The sequence below is a fragment of the Pelodiscus sinensis genome, chromosome 9 (genome assembly GCF_052426305.1).
Source record: "Pelodiscus sinensis isolate ZL-2025 chromosome 9, ASM5242630v1, whole genome shotgun sequence".
Classification (NCBI taxonomy): Eukaryota; Metazoa; Chordata; order Testudines; family Trionychidae; genus Pelodiscus; species Pelodiscus sinensis.
This window is the reverse complement of record NC_143060.1, coordinates 55,535,109-55,558,843: the sequence shown is the minus strand read 5'-3', so window position 1 is coordinate 55,558,843 and position 23,735 is coordinate 55,535,109.

Sequence of the window (23,735 nt, the reverse complement as noted above, 5' to 3'; positions counted from 1 at the left end):
AATTCGAAATAATGCATCTACATACAAATGCACTTCAAATAGTATCGAGATGTAGATAATACATAATAGAAAGGCAGAAAACACAAAAAGAAATTAATACACTGAGTGGATGCTGAATTGAATTTAAGGCTGGCTGGAACCAGATCTGGCAGGGCATCAGGTCAGGAGTTACTTTGTGTGGCTGCTGCCAGAGGCTATCTGAGGCCTGTACTTAAAAAGACCCCCTGGACAGCCGGTTCTCAGCTTTCTGCTTGCTTGCCTACCTTGATGAGGAACAGCAAAGCATTTTGTCTCTGTGTGCTCTGGTTGCTCTCACTTGGGACACCGCAGTACTTTTCAGCATGGAGCTGGAGCTGCCCCTGTGCACTCTGGTGCTTCTTGTGGATGTGTTGCTGTGAGCCTGGCTGCGCTTTCTGCAGGCTTCCATCCGGGAGGTCCATCAGGAGGCTGTCAGTATCCAGGAGGCCCTGCGGGAGAGCTTCCACCTTAAGCAGCACTAAGAGCCTCCCTGGTCTGCCCCACTGGGGGCTTGTGCTTTATTCCTCCCTCACATCCGTCCACTTACCCCTCCCTAGTCCCCTTTCCTGATGTCAAATAAAATACATGTATGTTCATGAACACAAACGCTCTTTATTTAACAAAACTGGGCGGGGGGAGGGAATGAAACTCTGGTGAGATTGGGGAAAGGAGGCAGGAGGGGGAAAAGAGCGGATGGAAGAGGGGAGGGGGAAACGTGGGCAGAGGGAGCTGGAAGGGGGAAGCAAGGCAAAGAAGGAGGAGGGGAAGCTCAGGCTTGGGGGTCTTACCGGACCAACTTGATTTTCATGCAAACCTCCTCCTGGGTTCGCATGTGGCCTTTGGTGGCCAGGCTGGCAGTTATCTTGCCATCGACGGCCGCGTTCCTCCATCCAGTTTGGCGATCATGGAAGATGGGGGAATCCTGGGAGCTGGCAGCCTGCTCCTGGGGAGCGGTGGAGGGCTGGCTGCCAGTGCTTTGCTGGCTCATGTCTTGGGGCCACTGGGTTGGGGCAGTGACTGCTGGCTCTGGGCTGGAAGGCTTTAAGGGCTCTGGGGAGCGGGGAGGGAGAGGAGTGTTCTTGGTTGAGGCTGGAGTGGCCACCAGGGCACCCTGGGAAGGCTGGAGGCCCCTATTTCGATATGTGTCTACACAGCACTTATTTTGAAATAGCTATTTAGAATTTGGAGTTATTCCTCGTGGAATGAGGTTTGCTAAATTCGAAATAAGCACTCCGCTATTTCAAATTAATTTCAAAATAGCCGTTTGGATGTGTAGACGTTAGTAAAGTTATTTCGAAATAACCCTCCCTGAGCCATTCAATCCCATTAATCAGTTTTTAAGAGAGATGTCTTTCCTTGCCTAGAAGGACACTTATTTACCTTCTAATAGTTGAATAGCCCAGAGAATGATTGCTTAAAAAGTAATTCCCTTGCCTAATTGTTTATGATTTGTGTCACTTCACACAGACCATTTCCTGGTCTCATCTGAAGGGGAACCAACCTGCTGGGGCAGCTATGAGCATATTATGTGTCTATGCAAAAAACCAAAATCAAGAAGAAAAGATTTGAGGCCTCATGCTGGCAGAAGCAGAGTACATCACTCAGGTAAGCTGTTTAGTGCCTACAGGGAGAATGGTGGCTGCAGTGTACTTACTTCAACAAATTTATACCAGTAACTAACAGAAAAGAAAAAGGAGTGGAAGTCATTGTGCTCAATTTGGAGGAAATTGTGAGATATGTTTACTTTTTCTGGATCTAATTCTCCTATAACCAAACCCTCCATTAGTTCAGAAAATAGTATAAAATTATCGAGATGTAGCTAATACATAATAGAAAGGCAGGAAACACAAAAAGAAATTAACCTAAACCATTTGGCTCCCGGTGGCTGGATCATATCAGTGTGCTTAATGTGATTTTTATTTTAGAAATATCTCTTCCAGTGCTGCAGTCTTCTGAAGCACAAAATTATTAAAGTATATAGTATTGGCTGAAATATTGACTGTATAAAAAAGAAGAAAAATTCTGACACTATTTCCACTCTCTGCCAGGGAAACTGTAATAGCTGAAACTTAGTTTCCTGGTGTTAGTCAGGTTCATTGGAATCTTTCTTAAATAAATTAATTAAAAAGAAATACAATCTCAGAAGAGCAGCTGTGTTAGTCTGTAACTGTAAAAACAATAAGCAGTCCTGTGGAATCTCAGAGTGCATCTACATTGCACTGTTATTTCGGAATAACTAGTGTTATTCCAAAATAACAATGTGAGTGTCTACACAGCAATTCCATTATTTCAAAATAAATAAGAAATAACAGACAGCTTATTCCAGCTTCTGTAAATCTCATTCCATGAGGAATAACACCTATTCCAAAATAACTATTTTGGAATAGGGTGTGTGTGGATGCGGCACAGGGAGTTATTTCAAAATAAGGGGACTCCAGGAAATCCCACAGGTGCTCTTCTGGCCTCTCCATCAGGACTCTATAGTTCCTCCTCCCCTTCAGTCCTTAGAGCTGCAGCCACAGGGGAAAGGGCTAATGGCAGGAAACTGGCCATGCCAGCCTTCAGCCACACGTCAGCTGCCACAGTGACTTAATGGGCCACCATGGCAGACCCTCAAACCCTCCAAGATCCTTTCCCTGCTTTCAGGGAGCACTCTGATGGTGCCCAGGAGCCTCCCAGGCACCACAAGAGGTGTGCACAGTCTTGGCAGAGATGCTGGCCCTCATTGAGGTGTGGGGCAAGGAGCAAAACCTCCAGGATCCAGACTATGCAATGCCAACATCTACAGCTGCATTTCTGATAGCCTGGCCTCCAAGGGCCATGTCCGGACCCAGGGCGAGGGAGTGCAGCTCCCACTCAGGGACAGAACCATACTCCTGCCCCTATTATCAGGACCTGCACTGCATCCTGGGGACTGGTGCAGCCCTTTCCCCACTCCTGGTGGTAGATTCAGGGCTCAAGACACCCATCGTTGCCTGCCTGGGGGTGAGAGCGGGTGAGGAGGAGGAGGACCCCAGCGCAGCTAGTACAGTCACCTTGGTGACCCTGGAGCCGGTATCCCGTGGCCTAGATGTATCCAAGGCATTCTCTGAGGCTGGGGAGGGAACATCAGGTGAGTGTCCTTAGTTTTCTCACACAAACAGGGTGTGGGTGGCAGGTGGTGAGGGGATGGGGAAAGCTCCTCACTTGGCCTTCTCGGCCTGGGGATTTGTGCTGCAATCTGTGCATGTGGATGCCCCAGGAGACTGCATCTGAGCACCCCGGGCTCCTGCTCACCCAATCTGGGGAGGCCGGGTACACTTCAGACACTCGGGTGGGACACCCTCCCCAGGATGTAATGCAGGTCCTGCTAGAAGGAGGTGGGGACAAGGACACACACACACACGGACATGCCTGCACGCTTGAGGCAGCACCTGCTCCCAGGGACAGCACTGCCAGGTGCAGGTGTGTCTGCAGCTCACACCCACATCCCCCCTATACCCTCATCTCTTCTCCCCCAGCAGCCAAGGATGCAAGTTCTCTCCCCTTGGGATGCCACCACTGACAGAGCCAGCATGTGTGTGGTACCAAGGCAAGCCCAGCCAGCCTAAGCCCCACCCCCCCGCCCACTGGATCCCAGTGTGGCCAGCAGCTTACCATGCCTGCTCATCCCTGGGACAAGGGGGGGGGGGAGGAGCCTGCTTCCTTGAGGACATCTGGGCCTCTGTCAGAAAGGGCCTGCTATCCTGGCAACACATGGAATAGCTTATTTCAAAATAAGCATGCAGTGCAGACAGACCCTCAGAGAACAAGAAATGTATTCGTTCATGAGCTTTTGTGGGTGTCTTGACTATGAGGGATGGGCAACAGGGTGGAGACTAGGGGGTTAACTTAGCCAAGTAGCGGTCAGCCAGTAGTAATGCAGGTAGGGATTTCAAACTGAGACAAAGGATTTTTAACTTTTCCCTCCTTTGTCTCTCAGTCAGTTTTGCTCTCTAGATACTAAGGGAGACAGAAGACTTGTCTCTCTTCAAGAAAAGGCTCTTCACCATCTGTAAGTAGGGCCAAGTCTAGTTAAATCCATCAGGTTTTATTGTTTTCTGGTTTGAGAATTTGGATCTAAGATCTGTGCTGTTAGACATGTTTTTTTCCCTTCCTTCTGTAACTAAGTCCTGAGCCCATGGGAATCCGCCATGAGTTTATTAATTTGTGACTCTTACCATCCAGGCACTTTAATCATGTTTGCAACTATAATCTTGTTTTGGTAATAAAAGGTTATTTTCTTTTTCTAAGCGTTAGCTATTTGGACATTGTAAAATGAAAATGGAGTCTGTTCATGAAGGAACAATTCAAAATGGAACCCAAGTGATTTTGCCACCAAAACACCACCTTTGCACACAGCATGTGGCTATGCTCACGGCACCATCAAGCTGCCACTAACTCCACTGCCACCAACAGGGTGCTCCAGTCCACAGGTGTGGCAATTGCTCAGCATTGTGAACCCCAGAAGTCCTATTGCATATCTGACATTCATTCAAATGTTGGGGATTTTTGACTCATTGGGGATTTTTGACTCATGTTCTCTGCCACGGTTTTGCCTGTCACAGAACCTGTCATTCTTACTTTATTGTCTGTTTTCATTTGTTTCTTTTTCTAATTTTCTCTTTGGCTATGTCTAGACTACATTCTTCTTTCGAAAGAGGAATGTAAATGAAGCAAATCGAAAGTGCAAATGAAGCATGGATTTAACTATCCCACGCTTCATTGGCATATTTGCATCTTTTTAAAAAGTGAAAGCACAGTCTAGACGGGGTTCTTTTGGGGAAAAAAACCCTTTTTTGAAAGAACCCATACTCCTGAAGAAATGAGTACTATGGATTCTTTCAAAAAAGGTTTTTTTTAAAAAGAACCCCATGTAGACTGCACTGTCACTTTCAAAAAACCCTTTTTCAAAAAAGCAGTTGGACACAAATATGCAAATGAAGCATGGGATATTTAAATCCACTCTTCATTTGCACTTCATTTACATTCCTTCAATTTGCTTCATTTACATTCCTCTTTTGAAAGAGGAATGTAGTTTAGACATGTTCTTGTTTAAATGGTGCTGTGTGAATTAGCTGTAGTGGGTCATGGGAGCCTGAAAAGGCATTTCAGTGGTATTACTGGCTCCACAATTTGTAAAGGTCCAAGTATAGGTTAAAACATCTTTTGTCCGTGTTCTGCTTCCCACTGAGGTCAGCGAGAATTCTTCCATGGGGAGGGATGGGGACCACAAATGCTTTGCTTAAAGAATTACATAATTTTAAGACCTTGATTCAGTGAGGTACTCAAGTACATGGCCAACTTTAAGAACATGAATAATTTCAGGTTTTATTGGGATTACTTACACGGTTAATGTGAGACATGAATTCAAGGACCTTGCTTCCCTGGGGCCTCATATTCATCTGATGATCTCCACTGTGTCTGATGATTTGCTAAGCATTAAGGCAAATTCTGGGATGTCAAGGTATTTTTATTGGCTCCTATTTTTGACTAATCAATTGGCTATCACATTGGTGGGTCTAATACAAAGTATACTGCAACCCTTCCCTGCTATGTAACATTTATGGTATTGAAGCAAAATAAATATTTGGTAACAGTTTAGACGTCCTTGTAATGTGATCATATTGCCTTTGATATCATTTATTGTATTACTTTTTTTTCCAGAAGATCTCCAAAAGAAATAGACATTTTTTGTTGAACAAACTATGCCAATGATTTGGTTGTCCGCAGCTGACAAATTTATTTTTTTCTTAGTCCAATATGATGGCCAGTAAAGTATAAAAGTGGCTGGGACAATAATCATAGGTATTTCTGTAAATCACTCAATGACAATCTGTGGCAATTTTCAGTTACTCTCAGGACAGATATTTTCCAACTGACTAGTAAGAACGATGTCTTGTAAGTGCTGAGTTCAGAATTTAGCACCAAATATCATCAATCTATATCCTACTGAGATCAAAAGCTTTACAAAATAGCTATATTGAACACACATAAGCATTCAATTATAGAATTATACATTGGCTAGTTTGACGTCTTGAGATTTCTGACTTGAAATACTGTCAATGGTCACTGGCTTTGACCATATTGCTAGACCCATTTGCTTCATTAGATTAGTGACTGATTGCTAGAAACTAGTTTCCCTGTCCCCATCTCTTGAAGGCACTACTAAAATATTTCATTGTGTTACAGGCAGGGCAGCACTCTTGCAGTCAGGAACTCTGAATAGTACCACTGTAAAAAGAGCTAAAAGACTGATATTTATTTTCTGTAGTCAATGGATCACAAAAGACTAGAAGAGAAAAGGAGTGAAAGGAACCACCTCAGGATAATATACAGTTAATAGCCTCATATATTTCTGTCCAAAATTGTGGAGACCCCTTTGTTTTTATTTTCTCAAATATAAATAGGAATACAAAGAAAAAAGATACAGCAAAACAATAAACCTGATTTTCAGTGGTGCTGAAGGGGCGGATATAGGGGCAGGGCGCTTAATAAAGCCCCGCGCATGCACCGTGGCAAAGGGAGGGCCCCGCAGAGTTATGCTGCCCGGGGCCCCGCAAAACAGTCATCTGCCCCTGCCTATACAGATCTCTGGTAACGTAAAGGGGCCATATACTGAATGCAACTGTCATCTTTGTGGCCAGGTCTACCCTGGTGGAGAAAATTGATGGAAGATACACAACCCCAGCTACATGAATTGTGTAGCTGGAGTCGATATACCTTGCATCAATTTTTTGGTGTGGCCCCACGGTGAGAGTTCAATGGGAGAAATGTTTCAAATGGTCCTTTAAGACCCTGATCCTCCAAACATTTCACATTTCATAAGCATTTAAAAATGTGAGTAGTGTCATAGAAGTCAGTGGGACTATTTGTGAATTTAAAATTAAGCACATGCTTAAATATAGAGCTGGTTAGGACTTTTCCATTGGATTGATTTTCTGATAAAAAATGTAGCTCCCAACCTGACTTAAAATGTTTTGTTTTGGATTAGTTGAAGGGAAAAAATCCTTCATTAAACTGCTTTTATTTATGGAACATCGGCTAATGGCAATTTTAGTTCTGACAATTGTCAAAGCAGCAAAATGTAACATTTTCACACTTTCTAATAGAAATTTCAGGACAAAAATCAACTATTAAAATATGAACATTTCCCATGAGACAGAAATTCTGAAGTTCCATTTTCTCTCCTTAAATGTTTATAGGATCAGTGCTTAAATTTATATCCACAAGTTTTTTCTTTACAGTTGTTTACAGGCACAGCCCCCTTATCCCAAACAAATAAGACAGACTTCCAACTACACAACTAGGATATAAAAGTGCAAGGTCTTCCCCCATGCACCACACACACACACAGGATAAGAAGAGAACCACTGATAATTTGCCCCTCTGTCTACTAGCTCCTAAATGGTTCTCAGGAAAATAAGGATGAAAAATTTCCAGCGTGGGTGACAAAAGTAGGGGCTCCTGCATTAAAAAGCTATCTAGACAGCTAAATAACTGTTTCAGGTGTGCTTCAGGTAGAAATAAGTATCCTTTTTTGATCATCTAAACATTTTAAAGAATCTTCTGATACAATATAGTTCATTCACTCAGTTTTCTCTGTCCTTTTTATAAACTACTTCCTCTTCTCTGGATATCTTCTGATGTGGTTTCTTAACCATTTCATCTTGTGGAATACTTCATAAGGCTCATTTCATTCACCCATATCTTCCCCCAAGTCCTATCTCTTTCCTGTCTCTATTGTTTTTCTCTTTGTTTCTCAAAACATTCCACGTCTGGGGTTTCTAGTGCGCCTTTGTCTCTGAAAACCAGCCTAAGGCTGTTACATAAATTTATAATATATTTCAGTAATAGTCACATAATAAAATACAATTTTGCATGCAGTGATGTTGCACACATTTCAACAGGATGATAAAATTCAGAAGATGAAGAATTTTCAAATGGTATCTCAGAAGGCATACTTTGTGTAAGAGATATCGTAACCTCTTATAAGTGATGATGATTGGGCACAGGATGTCACAGCAGGCCCTCATCCCATAACTCCTAATCTTCTATATTCTGCACAATAACTGTACAACATGGTATGCAATTTATGGATTTTTCTTGGTGCAGGTTGTTGATTTTCTTTTATTTATTTGTAAGGAGATTATGCTAGCAGAGTCTGGTATTCTGTTTAGCCTCAAAAGTGTGGAGAGTCATATACATAAATATACACACTTTGTGCACTCTTGTATTATAATTAATAGTGTATTTTCTTGTTCTTTGAGTTATATTTTTGGAGAAAAGTGCTGCTATGAGGTTGCAGCACTTAGCTTGAGGAAAATTGAAATGCAAGTAATTCCTTGATTATATGGAGACTTCATCAGTGTATTTCAAATGTATATCTATTGAAGCTTTTGCCAATATAAATCAAATTGTTCACATATCCTTTGAATGAATGAAATAATTTTAGGGAGTGAGGCAGAGGGAGAAGCATTAGCAGGTTTTGATTGGGCAATGTTATTTAGGCAAAGCATTATACTAGCATTATATTTTTCCAAATGTACATTCTAATGCTATATCAAAGGTAAATAGCCTAGAAATAAGAACACAACGAATCTTGTCAAAGCTGGTGACAATACTGGGGCGGGAAACACTATGAAAGAAAAAAGCCACACCAATTTGTACAAGCTAAATTAAAGAAATAGGTCAGGAAGAACATCTGAACTAACTATTAGTTTTTATTTCCAGTAAAACCAAAGGGGGATTATCTTTTTTACAGGAAGGTCATTAACAAGATTATGTTCCCGGTAGTGACTGCTGTGAGCAATATCAATAACTATGGATAGTGTATCCAATATACATATTTATGGTGCCCAGGGCATCCCTTTTCTTGAATGATAGGATGAGCCATGCTTTGTGTAAGACAACGGAATATATGAAGCTGAGCTTCTTCTTATGGAGGACACTGTATAAAACACCAGAAATAATTGGCAAATTAGAATTTGTTCCATTAAATATGGAAGTGTCAAGTACCATCTAATAAAAGGGAGAAAGTGTTGTTTTATAGTTAAAGCGCTTCCCTAGGACTCAGGAAACCTAATTCCCAAGTCTACTACTAACTTACCCTATAAGCCTGAATTTCAATTTGTGCCTCATTTCTTCATCTGTACAACGAGGATAATACTTCTTTCCCAGCCTTTGTTTGCCATGTCTATTTAAACTGTCACTTCTTCAGGGCAGGGATTGCTGCTCACTATATGGTAGCAATGGAGCACTGATTTCAGTCGTGATCTTTATGCAGTACAGTAATTTATAGATTTTAACATTGGAAGTGAGCATTATGCAAAAGTTCATGTGAGATGATGTCGTTAATGGTCCTTTCAATATATTTTTAGATCCAGAGGTTCAGGGTAAATCAGTGAGAGAGAGCTGAACTTAACCACTTCCTTGTTTTATTAAATGTGTATATAGTTACAATAATCAAAGAAACGTGCAAGTAAAAGGGCCAATATAATCCCCATAAGCAGTGAAAGACCGATATAGATTATACAAATCACGGTACAAGTTTCAGACAATACCATCATGTGCTAACGTATTAACGTATATTGCAAAGCGGTTAATGCAAAACTAGCTATATTACAATATTAAGCTTACTTTACTTACTGTTCACACTCAGTCCTCAACAGTCCTCAGACAGAAGGTCGTGGTCTCGTTCCTTTTCCTGTGCACTGAGACGTCCTAGACTGCGTGATGTGGATAAACAGGCCTCAGACCTCTAGTTACGTGAACAGAAGGTGCAGGACCACTCTATTCCTTCCTCCCAAAGCACATGAATGCAAAAGCACCTTTTATCCATGATGATGCTTGGCTGCTTCACCTCTTGTTGCCACATGATGTTCCTCCCATACGCACTTCATTATTCCGACACCCCACACACGCTACTCATTTTACTTAACACTTTATGTGTAATCTTGATTTATGCCATTATCCTAAGTTGTTTACCACTCCTGTGGTCAGCCTCTTTGTAAAATTCAGAGTGTACTGGTTGTGTCACCCCAATTTCTGTAAGCCATGTCCCAATAGTTCTGTAAATTTTTATAATGCTTGTTGTTAATGGTATACACGTTAATGATTTCAGCACTGTAAACTATTTAGTGGCCCTCACTAATCACCAAGGGCATGAACTTACCAGTTTCAGCACTTTAAGCAGTTTATGGTCAAGCCTTTGCCCCATGACTGAGAGAAACAGGTTGGCTATGTTTACACTGGCCCCTTTTCCGGAAGGGGCATGTTAATTTCAGTGATCGCAATAAGGAAATCCACGGGGGATTTAAATATCCCCCGCGGCATTTAAATAAAAATGTCCGCCGCTTTTTTCCGGCTTTTAGAAAAGCCGGAAAAGAGCGTCTACACTGGCCCCGATCCTCCGGAAAAAGCGCCCTTTTCCGGAGGATCTTATTCCTACTTCAAATAAGATCCTCCGGAAAAGGGCGCTTTTTCCGGAGGATCGGGGCCAGTGTAGACGCTCTTTTCCGGCTTTTCTAAAAGCCGGAAAAAAGCGGCGGACATTTTTTTTTAAATGCCGCGGGGGATATTTAAATCCCCCGCGGATTTCCCTATTGGGATCGCTGAAATTAACATGCCCCTTCCGGAAAAGGGGCCAGTGTAGATGTAGCCGTTATGTTTCCACATACTGATTTCTGCCCGAGGCCCGCCTGCATGCTTGTCAGCATCAGACTTGACAGGGTCTTTCTGGCTAAACCCTTGTCAAGCCAGGGAAGGCCGTACAGACTCCTCCACAGATGAACACAGCAGGCCTAGAACTTAACCCAGTAATTCCTGTGTTGAGCCCAAGAACTTGTGGTTGACCCAAAGTTTTTGCTAGGAAGTCATCCACTCCTGATTTAAAGACTTCAAAACTTACAGAAAAATCAGAGGCTGTTCCAATGGCTAAATATGTTATAATAAAATACAACTACATTGAGGCTGTGCCCACAATTTTTTTCCTGCACGTAGACCAGTGGAACGCCAGTTCTTTAAGAATGACACAACATAACAGGGGTTGCAAGTACTTTTGAGGACAGGGTTATAACTCAAAATTCTCTGGACAAACTGGATATAAGTCTGTGGTAAACAGGATTAAATTCAATAAAAACGAATATGAAGTACTTCACTTAAGTAAGGAACAATGAGTTGCACACATACAAAATGGGAAATGACAGGCTAGGAAGGAGTAATCATAGGGTTGCCATCTTTAAACTTACACTCCCTCTCAGGAGTATTCTCTTTTTTTGTATCTGTATCAGTATCTACCAACTCACATTGTATTAATGTATTATATACACTATATATAGGGCATCTTTAAGTCATACTGGACCAACATCATTCAGGGATGTATTAGCAGGAGTGCTGAAAGCAAGAGATGAGAGTTAATTCTTCCTCTCTACTCCATGCTGATTAGGCCTCAGCTGCAGTACTGTGTCCAGTTCTGGGCACCCTATTTCAAGAAAGCTATGGACAAATTCAAAAAAGTCCAAAGAGCAGCAAAAACTATTAAAGGTGAATTATGAGGCAAGATTGAAAAAAAAAAAGTGTTTGTTTAATCTGAAAAAAAGAGAACACTGAGAGGATATATACAACATTTTTCAAGTACCTAAAAGATTTTTTTACAAGAAGGAGGGGAAATATTTCTCTCTTCTTAACCTCTGAGGATAGGGCACAAAGCAATGGACTTCTTGCAGCAAGTAAAAATGTCTCTCAGGGTGTGTGACGGAGCAGGCGGCTGCCCCGCACTGCACCGGGCACCGGGCGAGGGGTAGAGCTGCCTGAGGGGGTGCCGGGCGGCGGCTGAAAGGCTGCGAGGAAACCCGGGGCTGAGCCAACCCCGGCCGACTCTGCCGCGACTGAGAATCTGGGGCCCGGGCAGGCGTCACCCATGACATCAGCCGGGGATCCCAGGAGGGCAGGGCGACATGCGCAGAGGCGGGGCCAACCGGGGACGCTAAACCGCGGCCCTTTCAAAAGGGCCAGGGACAGGAGGCTAACGGGGAGGACGCTAGGGAGCCGGAGCGTCCTTCCACCCCGTCACGGAGGCGATGGGCAGTAAGCTTATCCCCACGCTGGGAAAGAGACTCTGACTGGGGAGAAGTGGCCCAGGGCAGAGCCACAGTCCCTGTGAATGGAGGGTCTAGGGGCCTCAGCCCCCTCCATTGGTAAGGTATAAGTATCTCTGCCTTAGGGGCCGGGGCTCGGAGTGAGGGAGGGCCCGAGCGCCCTTCCCGGCCCCGAGCGAGCAAGTGAGTCCAAACGCACTGATATATATATCTGTAAACCGGAGAGACCCCACGGGGATTATAGACATGGGACAGCACCCCACCCGAACTCGGGTTAGGTTTCGGGACCAATTGGTAACGTGGTGGAGAATGTGGGCATCAGCTCTGCACCTGACGTAAGGGGCTGAGCGTGCCTCAGTGGAAAAAAGAAAAAAAAAGGGGGGGAGAAGCAAAGGGGGGGGGGGGACAGGCGCAGCCCAACCGCAATAACAAACTGCTAATTCCCTGAGCAGGAACATGGAGGTGAACAAAGTCCTCGAGTGGCTGGTGGAGAACCAGAAACTATTGCAGCAACAGCAGACCCAAGCGTTGCAGCAAATCCTGGCCAAATTCCAGGAGCAGCAGGGACGAATGGTCCAAGAGCTGCGGGAAGCCCTGCTGGGGGCAGGCACCACAGGAAGCGGACCCTCCGTAATGGGGAGTGAGGAAGGTATGGTGGGCATGCAGTTGCCAATACGGTTAACCAAATTGGGGCTAGAGGACGACCCCGAAGCCTTCCTTGTGACCTTTGAGAGGGTGGCCACTGCTGCGAAGTGGCCGCAGGATAACTGGGCGACCCTCCTAGCCCCCTACCTGTCAGGCCCGGCGCAGCTGGCGTACTGGGGGATGTCAGCACGGGACGCCCTGTGTTACTACAAAGTGAAAGGCAATCCTGGACAAGCTAGGGGTCTCCCCCAAGACATACCGCCAGAGGTTCCAAGAGGCCCTCTATGAGCCTCAGGAACGCTCCAGGGCGGTGGCCCAGAGGGTTAAGGAAGCGGGGATGAGGTGGCTCGAGCCCGAGAACAAGTCCAGGGTACAAGTGGCCAAGACTATCATATTGGAGCAGTACGTGAAGATCCTGCCGGCCGAAGGCCAGGGGTGGGTGCTGCGACACCTCCCTGAGACGCTCGAAGAGACCATAACCTTAATGGAGCACTTCCTCGCCACCGAAGGGTCAGAAGCGGCCAGGCCTAAGAATACGTCGAGGGACACCCAGGGGGGCCTCCTCCGCCACGAGCCAGAGTAAAAACCCAGCTCGGGCACAGTCGCAGAGCCTCCTTAAGTCTAGTACCGGAAAGAAGACTAGCACCCCGATGGAGCCGACCAGAGGGTCCGACACCCGGGACGGAGAGACCGCACCAGGAGCCCAAGCGGAAGCTGAGACCCGAAGCAGGAGCAAAAGGGGCGTGTTACCAGTGTGGCCAGGAAGGCCACTACAAGACAGACTGCCCCCTCATGGACTGCACATTCGGCCAAGGACCAACTGGGAAGGTAAATGGGGGCAAGTGGGATCGGGCGTAAGTGACACATGGGATCCGGGTCAACGGCCGATGGGTGGAGGCGGTACTAGACTCAGGGTGTGGCCAAACAATGATAAGGGCTGACGTCCTTAAGCCCCAAAACCCCCAGGGACAACGGGTGTACATGCGGTGTGTTCATGGGGACATTCACTCCTACCCCACAACCCAAGCAGTGATCTATGATGGGCAGGTAAAGGGAACCTGCGAGGTGGCAGTCACACCCAAGCTGGCCTACCCCACGCTGTTAGGAAGGGACTGGCTGGGGCCGAGCCGCCTGTTGGGCAACTGGGGACGAGCACAGGGGAACCCAAAGGAAGAGGTACAAGGAGGATGTATCCTAGTGGCACATGGAGAGGAAGTGGCAGGCCCGTCTTCCGAAGCCATACCCCAGCCGAACGCCCGGCTGACGGCACCTCACCTGGAACTGGATCAGGGGGACTTCGCGACCCTGCAGCGGGAGGACCCGACCCTTCAAAACGCATGGGCACAGGTAGGAGCTACAGAGGGAAATGGGGGGCGGAAGACCCAAGGTCCCCGTTTTGAGGTGTGGCAGGACCGGCTGTTCTGTGTCACCCCCGGGGACACAGGAGGGGAGGAGAGGTACTAGTTGATCGTACCCCGACCGTATCGGAGGAAAGTAATGGAATTGGCCCACGACCATGCCTGGGCCGGCCATCTGGGAACTGAAAAGTCGCAACAACAAATCCTCCAGCGGTTTTACTGGCCTGGAGTATACCAAGACGTTAAAGACTTCTGCGCCTCTTGCCCCCAGTGCCAACGAACATCTGCATCGCACGTACCACCTCCGCCCCTCATCCCCCTCCCGATTGCGGGGACCCCATTCGAGCGCATTGCGTTGGACTTGGTGGGGCCGCTAGAGAAATCGAGCAGGGGGCACCTATATATTTTGGTCATCATTGACTACTTGACACGGTACCCCGAAGTTATCCCTCTGAGGAAGGCTACAGCCGCCGTGATAGCAGAGGAGCTGGTGAGGGTGTTCTCCCGGGTAGGGCTACCAAAGGAGTTGCTAACAGACCAAGGAACTAATTTATCATCCAAAGTAATGACTGAATTGTGCAGGCTCCTTCAGGTGCAGAAGCTCCAGACGTCCATCTACCACCCCCAGACGGATGGGCTCATGGAGCCTTTCAACCAGACATTAAAAGGGATGCTGTGCAAGTTCGTTGCGGACGACCCCCGGGACTGGGATAAGCTATTGCCCGCCTTGATGTTCGCGGTCCGGGAGGTACCCCAAGCATCGCTCGGGATCTCCCCCTTTGAGCTGCTGTACGGGCGACGGCCCTGGGGAATCCTCGATCTGATAAAAGAAGGTTGGGAGGAACAAGTGACCCCAGCTCTCGGAGTGGCTCAGTATGTGGAGAAACTGCGGAAAAACCTCCGCGGCCTAGCCGAATGGGCACACAAAAACCTCCAGAAAGCCCAAGAGGATCAACGGGCCCATTATGGTCATAAGGCCAAGGTAAGGACGTTCGCGCCGGGTGACCCCGTGCTACTACTACTCCCAACAGGGGAATCAAAGTTGTTGGCCCGGTGGCAGGGACCCTTCAAGGTGGTGAGACAGGTCGGCCCAGTAGACTACAATATCCTATTAAACAGCAACCCAGACTACCATGTAAACCTGCTAAAGAAATGGAATCCCCGGGAAGCCCTCCTGATAGACCCGCGGCCCGCTGATATTGAATTCGGGCCCTGGGGAGATCCCGAGGTAGCGTTAAACCAAGCACGGATCGAGGAAATGCTCTCTATAACCCAACGGGAGCAGGTGAGACAGGTACTACAACAGTTCCGGGGGGTGTTAACTAGCCGACCAGGACAAACCTAGGGGGTTTGCCATGACATTATAATGGAGCCGGGCAAGGTGGTGCAAGACCACCTGCGGCCGTTACCCCGCAAGCTGTGGAGTGTAGTGAAGAAGGAACTCCAGGCAATGTTGGAGTGGGGGGTGATCCAAGAGTCCCGCAGTGAATGGTGAAACCCGATAGTGCCGGTGCCGAAATCCGACGGATCCACCAGATTCTGCATCGACTTCCGCAAGGTAAACGCTATCTCCCGGTTCGACGCGTACCCCGCATAGATGAACTGTTGGGCCGGTTGGGGAGGGCCCGTTATCTTTCAACTCTAGACCTTACGAAAGGATACTGGCAAATCCCCCTGTCCCCTGAAGCTCAAGCTAAGACAGCTTTTGCCACTCCGTTCGGACTGTATCAGTTCGTGAACATGCCCTTCGGCCTACATGGGGCCGCCGCCACTTTTCAAAGGCTGATGGACCATATCCTAAGGGACCATCAGGAATATGCAGCGGCATATATAGATGACATTGTCATTTTCAGTAAGTCCTGGGAGCAACACCTTGACCACATAGCAACCATATTGGGAGCACTCCAACGGGCGAACTTGACGGCCAACCCAAAAAAGTGCCACTTTGGGAAAACAGAGATTTCCTATCTAGGGTACACAGTGGGACGGGGGCGGCTTAAGCCCCTACTCAGTAAGGTACAAGCAGTACGGGAGTACCCCACTCCGACCACGAAGAGACAAATGCGCCAATTTTGGGGGCTTGCTGGCTATTATCGGCAGTTTGTGGCCAACTTCGCGTCAGTAGCAGCCCCCCTTACAGATCTAATGGGCAAAGGGCAACTCCAACGAGTAAAGTGAACGGAGCAGTGCGACGCCACCTTTAAGAGGCTGAAACATGAATTAACCCATGCCCCGGTGCTAATACAACCCGATTTTAACAAACCTTTTATTCTACAGACAGACGCGTCCGACCTTGGGTTGGGGGCAGTGCTCGCCCAGGAGGAGGAAGGGGCAGAGCACCCGGTTCTATATTTGAGTCATAAGCTATTTCCCTGGGAAAAGGGGTACACGACTATTGAAAAGGAGGCCCTGGCCCTTAAGTGGGCCATTGACTCGTTATGCTATTTTCTTCTAGGTGGTGAATTCACCTTGGTGACGGACCACGCACCCCTTCAATGTATCCAGAGTATGAAAGACATGAATCCACGTATACTAAGATGGTATTTAAGTCTGCAACCCTACCAATTTATAGTAAAACACTGATCTGGCACCACAAATGCAAATGCAGATTGTTTGTCGTGGGTACCAGAGCGCGAAAGCGGAGAGGAGGTGGGGTCGGGTAAGGATTTAAGGGGGAAGGTGTGTGACGGGACAGGCGGCTCCACCGTGCTGCCCCGCACTGCAATGGGTGCCGGGCGGGGGGGGGGGTAGAGCCGTCCGAGGAGGTGCTGGGCGGCGGCCGAAAGGCTGCAAGGAAACCTGGGGCCAAGCCGACCCCGGTCAACGCTGCCGCGGCTGAGGATCCGCAGCCCGGGCAGGCGCACCCGGATGATGTCACTCGTGATGTCAGCCGGGGATCCCGGGAGGGCGGGGCCAACCACCCTTTCAAAAGGGCCGGGGACGGGGCTAAGCGGTAGGACGCTAGGGAGCCGGAACGTCCTTCCACCCCCTCACGGAGGCAACGGGCGGTAAGCTTATCCCCACGCTGGGGAAAGAGACTGACCGGGGAGAAGTGGCCCAGGGCAGGGCTGCGGTCCCCATGAATGGAGGGTTTAGAGGCCTCAGCCTCCTCCATTGGTAAGGGATAAGTATCCCTGCCTTAGGGCCCTGGGCCGGGGCTCGGAGTAAGGGAGGGCCCGAGCCCCCTCCCTGGCCCCGAGTGAGCAAGTGAGTCCAAACGCACTGATATATATATCTGTAAACCGGAGAGACCCCACGGGGATTATAGACACGGGATAGCACCCCACCTGAACTCGGGTTAGGGTTCGGGACCAATTGGTAACATGGTGGTTATGTACTGGAATAAATTTCATAGAGAGATTGTGGAATGTCCATCCTTGGAGATTTTTAATAGCAGGTTAAACAAACATCTGCCAGGGATGGTCTAAATGGTGTGTGGTTCTGCCATGAATGCAGAGGACTGGACTTGATGACCTCTTGAGGTTCCTTCCAGTCCTAGGGTTCTATGATGCTATTAAAATTTGCTAAGGAATTTCAGCAAAAGCAAAGCATTAAAGGGTTAAAACTGAAAGCAGTTTGGTCTTTTTCATCCTGAAAGAACTACTGTGATCAGTTAAGAGAACAATTTGTAGTTTTATTTCCATATACAGAACCCAAAGTTCACAAATGGGAATGGCAGTTACATTGTAACCTTTTCACCAGTTTTGCATTAAGCAAGCAGACTTTGGACAAGTATGGTGGAATTTGAATGATATAAGTAAGTCAGTCAAAAGCATAATCATATTGTAATGGAATCAAAAGTACAGGCAGCTTTTAGATAAGAAAATGTGTGTACAATTGCACTGAGGAAAAAAGCAGTAGCAGCAAAAGCAGCACATACGCCTTTTATAGTTTCCCATCAGCATCTCAAAGTGTACTCAAAATATTTCATCATTTATAACCCTCATTGTTCATACTGTCACTAGTATAATGATGATGATGATGATCCATAAAAATGATCACCACATTAATGCTCATAGCCAGCTGCAGCAGTGTGAGTGTGACCTGCTGGCCTAGCTTCCAACATGGATCCTTTTTCATTGCTGTAAATATGTCACCAAGGCACTGCCAGAACTGACCTGTTCTTTCACAGACATTCACAAGCCATACTGAACAGAGCCTTTGAGCTAGCAGGCACCTTACCTACTATACACAGCTCCACTGCGAGTCCAAATATGATCTCTTTTCGCTTATCCAATGGTGGAATGGCCTTAAAATATAGCAAAAGCACAAGCAGAGGAAAATTGGGTGAGTTTGGGTTTGCTAGTTCTACTCTGACACCTTCTTTCCCCTTCTATTAAATCATCAGGGCTTGTTAGGAATGCCAGGACCCAGCACTTGCTGTTTAGAAGTGGACTTAAAGAATCAGTGCCTGAAGCACCTTCTTCCCCAGTTGGGAGGAGAAGCAGCAGCTGTCAGCTCACACTCTCTGTTGTCCCGAACACTCAGTTTTAATCCTGGCTACTTTTCACATTGTGAGTTGTTTCCTTGTTCTTACTTGTGTTTGAATTCCAAACTCCCTTTTGTTTTGGGACCTCCTTCTGTCCCTCTGCATCCTTTCTCCTTCTCCACACCGCCTCCTATATTCTCATTGCTTGTTCTTCTTTAAGCTTATGTAACTACCACTGGGCAGATTTGAACCTGTGATCTCTGCAGCTTAGTATAGGAGCCTCTACCCTTTGAGCTAAAAAGCCAGCTGCTTCTCAGCCTATGCTGCAGAGGTCTCTTTTTCATATCTGTTTCTGTGAGCTAGGTACCACTGTATGGGACAGTGAACCACAGTAGGTGTGTGGGTTACACTTACTCCTCCCCTGGTCTCATCATACAAGAGACTTCTTCATGAGCAAAGAAAAAGAAATGGAACCATCAGTAAATGCTCTCATCCTCTCTCAGCTGTTTCATGGCATATTACACACTTACCTCTCTAATCTAATATAATTGGAGCAGAGACAATGTCTTCTTGGCTATCATGTATGGCACCTAGCACAACTGGACCCTGTATTTTGTTTGTAGCCTCTGCATGCTGCCATAACATAATCACTGAGTAGCAATCCATGAAAATCACAGGAAAAGATCTGTAGAAAAGTAAAAGTAAAATACATGAAGTGGATTTGCGTGAATGGTTAGAACAAGAAATCTTGATTAGAGGTGGGAATTTAATTTTCTCTCCGTACAAATAAATCATGACCAGTACTTACTAAAAGTAGTGCATCCAATGTAATCCATTTTTTAAAAAAATACCCATTTTATGGAACATCAATATTATTTCCAGTGGAGCCAGCTTGCATACACGTTTTAAACGTTTTACTCTGATATCCACGGGGACCAATCCAGCCTCCCTTACACAATCTAAACTGCTATCTGAATTCAATAGTAGTTGAGCCTGAATTACTGACTGTAAGGACCAATGGAATACTATACAATTTGGCATTTACTGAGACCTCCCTATTAAACTTAGCAGGTGAAAGATCCTGACAATAAAACTTACAGTATATCTCTGCAATAATCTATTCTTCTTTTCAGTGGTCTTATTATATTACCCCTTTTGGTCGAAAATGGTAAAAGGGGGAGCTGAAATGTCAGGTTCACAGTATTAATTGGCCTTTCTAGCTGCAGAAAGTGCAGAGGATTATTCCACAATGTAACATACCAGCACCAGCCTTTCCCCACCATTTTCCTGGTGTTTTAGTTACCGAATGCCATTGACATATTTCAAACATATTTTGTTCTTAATTATGTGGATAAGACTTACATAAAATTATATACATATCAAAATTATCTTGTTTCTTAACTCAGCTGCATTTCAAAAAGAACCCCAAAAAGTCTGCCCTTTTCCTCCAGAGCAAAATGCCAGAAAGACAACTGTAAAGGACCATAATTTTGTAATGGAATGAAATACACATTCATTCTCATTGAACCACAGCTTAAATTCTTGCACATGGCTATCATTCTTATTTACCTTCCATCTCTTTATGTAATGAAAGCCTGATAATAGAGTTATCCATCAAAAATAGACATTCAGTGAAAATGAAAGGCAGACTAAAATTGGTAAAAGGATGCATATTTTTACACATTTAACTTGGATAACTCCCTGCCACAGGATCTTGAAGCCAAGAAGAGATCTCAATATATGATTGAGACATTTACATACATAATAAGAGCATCCATGTTTCCATGAGATCAAAATAAAAATGTAAAAGGGATAGAAACTTTCATACACTACATAAACAACTAATTGATTAGACTTAGGAAGCTATTTCCCTAATGAGTTGATTATTAGTGTCAAAGTCAGACACAGGACTCACAAATTTGTCCCACCGCTCTGTTTATTAGCAAAGCCGCTCTGCTAATACACCCAGAAAATGTGAGTACCATACAAGGCTCAAACCTCTTAAATTTATACAGTCAAAAGAAAGCCAACTTAACAAGATTAAAAGGTGGCAAAACTTCACATGATTAGTTTGAGACTAGTCAAGTATCTTCATTTCCACATCAAGCACACAGCAATCTCCTGTCCATATTTCTCTGGTTACCTCAATTGCTTTCTGCCTAACACCTAATGTTCCTTTTCCTGTTATCCCAGGCACACCTGGCTTCATTCTCATCTGCATACCTACAAACATATTACAGTATAATTCTTCTCTTACAATTCTTTCTACTTTCGCATTAGTTAATTGTCCTAAGTGTTTTTTCACTTGATGTAATTTGTTGTGACACCTGTCAGAATCTGTTTGTAATACTAGATTGAACATAGATCTGATTCAGTAAGGTATAGCCTATTTTCCTATAGGAGATGACATATCCTGTAATTATTTTTCCTCATTTGCTTGAATACAACTCACATTTCTAATTCTAAATATGTAAGGGTGAGATATTTCCTAAGTTGGTTGTGGGATTTGTATGACCAATTCTCATTGGGTATCTAAATCCCTTACATGGCTTTGAAATCTACCATAACTAGCAATTTCACGTATAGAGAGAGTACTTTTATCTGACAATCTCATTCAGAGCTGGGCCACATGTCTGCAGGGATAGAAGATTGCTAGTGAAAATGCCTTTGTCCTCAAAGTTAGGCTATGTCTAGACTATGCTCTATTTCCGTGGGAATTTGCATATCTTCTTCTGATCTCACATTCAAAAGCGGATCTTTCGAAAGTGAAAGAAGTTTGAACATGTTTTCCTCCCCCAAAAAAATCCTTTTTCGAAAAAAACCACTCTTCCTTGAACATGTGTCCAGACTACTTTCACTTACAAAAGATCCACTTTCAAAAGTGAGATCGGAAGAAGATATGCAAATTCCCATAGAATCTGCATATCCTCTTTCGAAAATAGAATGTAGTTTAGACGTACTTAGAGACAATAAGATGAAAGACTGCCCCCACTCGCATATCCCAAAGGTCTTCTTAGGGTGGTCAGGTGGCAAAGAGAGTACTACCTCAATAGCTCTTTAATACTCTTCACTTTATCCCTGAACAACATCGGTACGACTTTGTGTGCATCAACAAGTTTGTGCACTGCAGATCAGATTCCCCCAGTGCATATTCCAGAAAAGATCTTTCAACTCATCTTTGCAATAACACACCACACCAACAGAATGGTAGAACTCCAAAAGGAATTTAAGTTTCTAACTTCCATTGAAAACAATGGAAGCTGGATACCTAAATACCTTTTGAGGATCTGCAGTTGGTTAACTGTCCTGTCACAAAGCATGGAATATTCACATCAAATCAAATTATTTAGGCTTAAATCAAAGCATCCCTTCAATAGTTGCTTAACACCATCATGCTAACTAACAGTCCAGACAACTGACAATGTAACTATAACTCACAGAAGATGATGTATTTTTATGTCTAGGCCATTCTTTGACCCAATTTGGTAGTGAGATAAAATATACTTTTGAATACAGCAGTCTGCTGAAAAACAATTTTCAAGTATGGTATATAAAAATCAGCAATTGGTTGAAGTTAAAAATAGAACCTTATTTTATAGTTTCATTTGGCATTTCAGCCCCAACCTTAAGGTATTTGGACAACTTGTCAAGACTATAATTTTATACAGCTCAGAATGAGTCATAATTCTAAACCTGCCAGTAGAGTTGTGTTCTACACTTGGAATTTTAATTTAATCACTTCTACTTTCCATTCTTTTCCCTAGACATCAATTGAATTCACAGTGCATAGTTGTCTCTGCCATAGGACAAAAAAAATTGGATTTATGCCAATTAAGAATTTGGTACTGGAAAAAGAATAGTAATTTATCCTTCTTTTTGAAGGTATTTTCAGAAATAAACAAAGGCCTGATTCTAGAACCTGATTTGTAAAGGTCAGGCTCCTGCATGCAAATGGAATTTTCAATACTTCAGTGGGCTAGAGATACGCCAATATGGACCAGATTGCCGGTTTGGGGCCTGAATTATTCTCATAATCAGAACAGATTATTGCCATTGGGTTGATAGATTATATATTCAGATGGGACAATTGTGATAATCTAATCTGACCTCCTGAATAACATAGAACACAACCTATGAGGGAAGACTGAAAGAATTGGGCTTGTTTAGTTTAGAAAATAGAAGACTGAGAGGGGACATGATAGCAGTTTTCAAGTGTCTAAAAGGCTGTTACAAGGAGGAGAGAGAAAAATTGTTCTCCTTAGCCTCTGAGGATAGGACAAGAAGCAAGAAACCTAGGGCTTAAACTGCAGCAAGGGAGGTTTATGTTTGACATTTGGAAAAACTTCATAACTGTCAGGACGGATACATTGTCTAGGAGGATTGTGGAATCTCCATCTCTGGAGATATTTAAAAGCAGGTTAGTCATACACCTGTCAGGATTGATCTAAACAGTGCTTGGTCCTGCCATGAGGGCAGGGGACTGGACTCGATGACCTCTTGAGGTCCCTTTCAGTCCTAGGATTCTATGATTCTATGAATTAATTCTTATTTGCATCAAGAGAGACATGGCCATTTGACGCAAAGACAACACAGAAGTGCTTTCACTTAAATCTAAATTTTACTTAGTCTCAAACACTTATGTACATCCTCAACAGATCAGTTAAACCCTTAATAATTACCAAAGCTGGATGTGACTCTTGAGCGGCACAGCATCAGTTTTCCAATAGCCAATCTTGTGTCTGCCAGGGGAGACCAAAAATGTCCAAAGGGAGAGCCCCTCCAAATGAGTTGAACTACCCCAAACTTTTCTTTCCTATTTATTCATTATCATTACACTAATACATTATTCAAAGAGCTTGTCAAACATGCAATTTGAAAGATTAGGCAAGAGCTTGCCTTCTGATTATCAAATAGCCAGATGTCGTTTCGTTCCAAAGAGAACATAGACAAGCTTCCTACTTACTAAATGCATAGCTCAGCAGTTTTAAAAAAGATCTCATCATCAGAAGGACATGGGTCAAGCTGCCCAACCTTCTACCCTCTTGACTTGATCATGTTAAGGCTCATTTATAGGCTCCTGACTTGACTGCTTTGAGCAATAATTAAGAACTTCACTGGTTTGCCAAAATCTCCCCTCATATTCTTTGGTAAACTAAATAGATGGAAGTC